We start from the raw sequence: 7413 nt of genomic DNA on the forward strand, positions 1-7413 counted from the left end.
CAACTGCAAAAACATGGCGAACGACTCCCCGACATGGAACCCAGACGAGATCAACCTCTTGGCACTGCGGAATCCTGCAGGAATCTTTGAATTGGTGGAACTTGTTGGCAATGGTACCTACCGGCAGTAGTTTTTTTCTAGTCAGAGAAGAGGAGAAAGTGAGGACATGTGAGGAAAAGCAACATGGAGATACCAAGGTCAGTGGAAAAAGAGGGGGAGGAGGTGCTCCAAGTGCCGGAGCTGAGTTTACTCTGCAAGCCGTGGTGAGGACCATGGTCAAGCAGGCTGTCCCCCTGTAATCCATGAAGTCCACGGGGGATGCAGAGATCCACCCACAGCCTGTGGGAAAAGTGCTCGTGCCGGAGCTGGTGGATGCGAGAGAAAAGCTGTGATCCAGTGGGAGACCTGAATAGAGAGAGAGGGCCCCAGCTTCCAGAAACAGAGAAAGAAGGCCCTTGCTTCCAAGCTAAAGCAGCCTATCCTTCAAAGACTGCATCCCAGGGACTAGTGACCCACGCCACAGCAGTTTTGGGAAGACTGTTTGCCTGTGGGAGGGACCCCACGGCATAGCAGAGGAAAGACTCCTCTCCCTGAGTGAACAGAAGAAGATCTCGAGTGACAAACTGACCAAAACCCCCATGCCCTGTCTCCCTGTGCTGGCTGTGGGAAGGAGGGAGGGGCTGGGGGGGAAAAAAAGGTGTTTTAAAGGCTTATTTTACTTCTCATTATCCTCCCCTGATTCTGTTAATAATAAATTTGCTTTATACCTTTAAATTTAAACCTGTTTTGCCCTTAGAGTGTTTTCTCCCAGTCCTCATCTCAACTCATGATCCCTTCGTTAATGTGCCGGTTTGAGACAAATTCGGAGGAACGTCCAAATTTGAACATCCTCTGATAGAAGGCAGGTTACAGCCACCCTCCCCCACCAGGTTCAGGAAAAAAAATTTCCTCAGAGGAAAGTGAAGGAAAAAACTATTTATTTAGCAAACACATGGGAAAAGAACAATAATGCTAAATAATAAAACCTCTCGCTGTGGAGAGAAACCTGGGAAGATTTTAAAGTACTTTCTGTGGTCTCTCTCTCTCCCCTCTTTGGAGCTGGAGTTTGGCATGGGCCCCCCTCCGGGCCAACAGTGTAGGGTCTCCTGGTGTGTTCTGGTATTGTTGAACAGTCCAGAAGAGAAGAAGAAGAAACCAAAGTCCCAGGAAAACAAAGAAGTTTAACTCTCCATCTCTCTCTTCCAAGAAAAGGAGCCAAAAGCCGGGAAAAGCAGGAAGATGCTTGCCTCCACTCTTGCCGCCACAGCAGTACGCAGAGAAGATAGAGTAACCTTGGAGCACAAACGGCTTTGAAAAGTTTGTCTGTCTTTTTTTTTTTTCTTTCTCTCTCACTCAGTTTTAAAGATGCAGAAAGGCACAGGACTCATGTCTGGGCATAGAGCAGCGATAGGGGATACATATCATAAAGTCACCCCAAGACAGTTAATTTTTTTTCCCTCTCCCCTGCCCAGCTGAGAGCAAGGGAAGGTGAGCAAACGACTTTCATGGGTGCCTGGCGTTTGGCCAGTGTCAAACCACAACAGCAATTCCTAGCATCTCAGCCAGATTCTTCGTATCATTAGCTCATCATTAGCTTAGCGATAGCTAAATTTGGTAGGAGCTGCAGAGGTACAGGCTTGCAGCGAGCACCCCACTGCCAAGTGCCAAGACTTGCAGAAAGGGCAGTGCAGGGCACCCGTCCTAAAGGTTGCATTCTGCCAGTGGGGTGACACAGCCATCTTGGCCGGATGTACTGTCCCCTGCCCAATGCAGGGCCATCAGGTGCAAAGCAAGCAGCACCCCTGAGAAGAAAACAGCCCCAGCGGTGTACCTGATCTTGGCAGTTATACTCTTAGAAGAGATTGGGGAAAAAACAGACACGGTTCAGAGAAGGGCTCAAAGAGGTAGAAAAATTATTTGGGGGAGAAAACTGAGAGAGCTTTTCTTAGGTTACAATGTTAGATGTAACCAAAAGTATGTATTCTATCACCATCTTCGTGAGCTGTTAAAAACAGGTGGGGCACTGTTCTTTATCTCTTCCATGACTCATCCCTGATAACTCCCTCTGGATGCTATCTTCTGCTAATGGGCCATCAAGGCCTCACTGAATGACTCATAAAATTACATCATCCCATTGTGAGATGCTCTGCCCAGAGGGAGGAACCAAACATTCCTACTTGGATATAATCTGAGGTTTGGAACACCACAGGCATCTTACCTACTGGATTCCCTGAGGACAAGAGCTACATAACCACCACTGGACTTTCAGAGGAAGACCAGACCCTTCTATAGGATCACCGCTTCAACAGAACTACATCTATCATTTCAACAGGACTGCAACCACCATTTAATTGGACTGCTACCACCACCGTGACCAATGGGGTGTCAGGTTGTATCCTGACTCCATCAGTTTAAGTCAGTGTTTTCTGCTTTTATTTTAATTTTCCAAACCACTACGCTATTAAATTGTAGTTCTGACTTGGAGTGTCCCACTGGTATGTTTTCAAACTAGTACAGAGCTGGACTTCATAAGTTTTATCAGCTAGAGGTATGGCAGGTGAGGACAATGCTAGATGGGTTTGCAGCCCAGGGAGGACAGCAGATTTTGCAAACAGAGAGCTTCAGGGCAATGAAATACAGTGGCTTGTGTTAAGAGGTTACTTCATGGAGCTTTGCTACCCTCTGCCTACCCACCTCCAACAGCACTCTGCTGCAGGGAGTGGTGTGAGCCTGCATACTCAGCCCCTCCAGCCTTCCCCCATCTCCTTGCCCCACATCAGGGCCCAGTCAGCTGGGAAGGTGGGAACCACTGGGGGGTAACAAGGGATGCAGACTCCAGCATCATCTCCTCTTGTCTTCCTGCCTGGACCAGTGCAGCATTTATCCTTCTATACAAAAGCAGTACTCATGCCTTGGAGTGGCTACCTGAAAACAGAGGCCAGACAAGAATAAGAGAATAAAGTAGGTATTTATTTGAAGGGCCTTCGAAGGTACACCCTGGGCAGTCAAAAAGGCTACACCCAAGATGGACTCTGGGTCACGGGTTCTTCACACTTTTATAAGTTTGGTCCATTTGCATATCAGGGTTAATTCTCCAATTATAACTTCAGTTAATGATGTAATTACCCCAAGTTTGCCCCTCCTCTTCAGAGGCTTCTAGTTTACACATTTTGGGGCCTAGGACAACAAAGTGTCCTTGAAGAGCAAACCTAGAGAGGCTTTGTTATGTCTAACCAGCATGAGAGAACAGTAGTTAACAGGCCACACGAAACTTCCGAGTTACACAGTAGGCAGTACAGGATTTGAAAACTATACAAGTTAAAACCTAGGGCATTAGTACAGGGTGCAGCATATGCTCACCCAGCAGGCAGCATAAACCCCCACACTCTGGGCTGGCAGTGCCAGGTAGCTGCAGAGGCTGCACTCAGACTTTGCCTGGGCTGGCCAGGGCGCTGAGCATGAGGCTGGCTGAATCATTAAAAAACCCGGTATTCACGGACAAAAGCTCTCTAACTAATTAAAGTTAGGAAGTGGTATGTTTATTATGCTGGTGGGCGGTACGGGAGTTGCCTCCTAGAGACGTGCCAGCCACTTACACGGTCATTTGCCCTCTATTTATTTCACAAGGTGTTACATATTAATCATATACATATCTCCAGCACCTCCCATTCCCGCTTCCTATTAAAATGAGGTTACTAGTCCTTTGTGCGTGCACAATTCTTTTCTTGATTTGTGGTCTTGATTTGAGTCAGTGGTCTTGAAAGATGAAGTCAGGGATCTCTTCATCACCATGAACTTTCTACCTTCTATTGTGGGCAAGCCTTCCATACCTCCCCCCTGTATTTGATCATGCAATCTAGGTGCTAGCTATAATTCTATCATCTTCTTTTGTCCTTATGACAGTTCATTTACTATAAGCAAAGTTTCAGACAGGTACATAATACTGAATAGCACTATACTTCTTGGCTAAATTTCTAACTCTTTGTTAACATATCTTTTGGTTCAATCAGTACAAATTGCTTCTAACTCCTAGCTAAAGTTTAACTCTTCATTGTCGCTGTTGTCCCAAGGGACAGCAATAATCACCACATGGAATTCCAGGAAAATGGGATTATTTAATTAATTATCACCTTGTTTATATGACTTGGTTCATAATAGAGAAATTACATTATTGGCTGCTTGACCATACACCTCCCAGAGTGATTGGCTGAATGCTACGACGCCTATTTCAAAATATTTTCTTCAGTAAACCAAAACAAGACTGCAGGTGAAAGATAGAGAGTTAGCTTACAAAACCGTCTTTCACTGTTTCTCAGCTAAAGCATGAGAAAGGAAAACTTCATAAAATGCTTCAGCAGCTGGAAAATTCCTCTGCTCCTGCTTTTTAGCATCCACAATTCCCCCTTTTTGTTTGAGACCAAAAAGATCACATTTGTAATCCTCTGCGGGATCCTTTGCAGCAAGGAGAACAAACACAGCATAAGGGGTTTGTTTGGTAGTGGCCAGTTACCAAATGGAATCTAAATCAGACACCAATTTAAAGCATGCAGAGAGATTCTCCAGCAATACCATGGGAGATACATCTAGCAAATCCAGCTATACGTCCAGTCATTAATTCTGAATGGCCTTAAGGGCTCTAACATTCTGCATAACATTCTGACTCCATAACATAAGAAACTTGAAATGCAGTCTCTGAAATTCAGTCTTTGCTTGTAGAAGGACCAGGCTGATGGTCGACATCTTGGTCATCATCAGAGGGATCATTCAATGGATGATCTGCATTCTGGTCATCATTTGAAGGTTGCCTTGGAGGTTGCCTGTTCTGCTGCTGGTGCTGCAGGTCAGGGCAAACGCATCTTGCAGGTAACCATGGTACCCCAGTATCTGTGGAAACGCAAGCATACCCACGACCCCAAGCAATGAGCTCATGCGGGCCTTCCCACTTCTTAGTGAGGAGGTCCTTACCCAGACTTTCACTCGAGGCAGGTGCGTCTCACCTGCAGACTGCAAAGAGAGAAAATGATTCAAAATAACAGGATTATTTGAATTTGGTGGCACTGTAAGGTGATTAATTGTATATAACATTTTTTCCAGTCGGCTCTGTGGTGTTTCTCCATGCATTCTCCCTTTTTGTTTCTCCAGAACACGCTTCAAAGTACCGTGAGTGTGTTCAACAATGGCTTGGCCAGTAGGAGAATGTGGAATACCCAAAGTATGATCTACACCCCATAGGTGCAGAAACTGCCACATCTTCTGAGAGACATAGGCAGGGAAATTATCAGTCTATCAGTTTTCACAGAAGGCACACACAAGATTGAGAAAGCGAGTTTCCAATGGGAGATGACATCGCGGCCTTTCTCCCCAGTATGAGCAGATGCCCACATAGCTGATGAGAACATGTCAATAGACACATGCACATACTTAAATCTGCCAAATTCAGGAATGTGTGTTACATCCATCTGCCAAAGCTGCAAGGCCTGTAGGTCTCTGGGGTTTACCCCCAATGGCAAAGGTGCAGCGAGTCTGTGACAGTCAGCACAAGCGCTGACAATGTCCCAAGCCTCAGTTGGCGTTAAATGAAACTGCTTCTGCAGAGTGTGTGCGCTTTGATGAAAGACATTGTGCGATGCTTTAGCTTGTGTAATTTTGTCAGGCTGAGGTGCTACCCAGGCAGGGTTAGCTAGCCTGTCAGCCCTAGCATTGCCTTCTGTTATGAAACCTGGCAAATTAGTGTGGCTTTGAATATGCAAAATGTAATATGGATGCACTCAAGCTTGAATTGCCCTCCACAAGGCCTTCAATAGTGAAAACAGAGCCACATTATTCACTTCCTTCCAAAGCGAACAATCTAAGTGCTGAGTTATGTCTGCTACGTAGGCAGAATCAGTGACCAAATTCAAAGGAACCTGAGAAAACTGCTGAAGAGCCATGGCAACAGCCCTTAGTTCAACCAGCTGGGCTGAACCTGACTCATGGCCTTCCAGCACCTGGCACTCAGATTCTTCCCCCTTTTTTTTTTTTTTCAATGTTCTAAGTTGACTGTTGCTACGGCGTGCACATTCACGCCGGTCGATCCCTGGGTGCCGGCTCTAAGCTGGCTGAGTAGGCCTGTCTCAGAGGAGCTATGCCCTGAGGAAATATTTGACTCCCCTTTGCGTTCCTGGTCAATTTCCCTAAACATATCAGAGGTCAACCATTGGCATGATAGACTGGCAGTAGTCTGAAGAATGACCTGGCCTACCGCATCTTTTGCATTGAACAGCTCTCCTGTTCTCCTTGTTTCTCCTCCTTCATTTAAGCTGTTTCTGCATGCTCTCAACCTTAGGTCTCTTTTTTGATCCACCAGAATTTAATTGAAGAGGTCTTACAAATGCTGGTAAAGCAGATTTATGATCTCCAGATCTCACCTTAGCACAGGCGTCAACCATTCGTGTTACTGTGGATTCTCCAGGCAGGGCATCTATGATCCTTCTGCACTCATCATTAGCATTATCTCTTGCTAGCTGTCTGCACAACAGCTGCCTCACGGTCTCATCTTCAACCTGCTTTTCCAAGACTGCAGCAATCTTTTCCACAAAAGATAAAAAGTTCTCTTTCTGGCCCTGAGATATTTTCTCATATCTCGTCTTAGGAGCAGCTGTATCTAAGCTCTTTATGAGAGCTGCCATGCCAACCTTTTGAATCTGTTCCAGGATTTGAGGATGCCAGGTAGCCTGAACATCAGGGTCCCAATAATTATTGAGTCCCATAAAAGCATCCACAGGAACTAGACGCCTGGGATCAGTTTGAGGCAATTCCATATTCCCAGATACAGCCTTCTCAGCCATCCTTCTCAAATTGGCTTCAAAAACTGAATATTGTACAGGTTGAAATAATGTCTGACCTAAATGCTTAATATCAAATGGAGAAAGCAGGTCAGTATTCAACACTCTAATAATCTGCATGACCTCAGGAGAACTTAATCCATGCTCAGCAACCTTAGTTTGCAAATCCCGAATCACTTTCCAAGTGAAACACTCATGTTTGTCAGTCTGACCAGAGTTAGGAGGAGCTTTCTGCACAGGGAAAGCCTGGACAATTCCGTCTGTATCATCACTACTTTGTTTCATTGTTACATCGCTTTGATCTGCCTGCCCTCTACTCTGAGACAAGGTAGCAGGTCGCTCAGGTGCCATTTGCCCGTCAGACATCCCAATTCTTTCTAGCAACTCCCAGTCCCCATCCTGCAATGCACACCTTTTAACCTGTTCCCAGAACCGTTTCAGATTTCTAGGATGGACAGCCACTTTACAGTCTAGGACGGTCCAAGGACAGTTGCGGAACTCGGCGCGTTGCACGCTGGTGGCGTCTGAGCACCGCCCCGGCTTCCCGCCG

The 7413-nt window shown here is 46.0% G+C and overlaps 1 long non-coding RNA gene across 1 annotated transcript in view; it reads right to left on the reverse strand.

Annotated features, from left to right (window-relative positions):
- LOC108445499 overlaps positions 1 to 7413 on the reverse strand; it is a 26006-nt gene that overhangs the window by 10527 nt on the left and 8066 nt on the right. Inside the window, exon 2 of the long non-coding RNA XR_001860391.1 lies at positions 583 to 590. This is a non-coding gene — a long non-coding RNA (uncharacterized LOC108445499). The remainder of the gene's footprint in view (positions 1 to 582; positions 591 to 7413) is intronic.

Source organism: Corvus brachyrhynchos, unplaced genomic scaffold (genome assembly GCF_000691975.1).
Source record: "Corvus brachyrhynchos isolate BGI_N302 unplaced genomic scaffold, ASM69197v1 scaffold383, whole genome shotgun sequence".
Lineage (NCBI taxonomy): Eukaryota > Metazoa > Chordata > Aves > Passeriformes > Corvidae > Corvus > Corvus brachyrhynchos.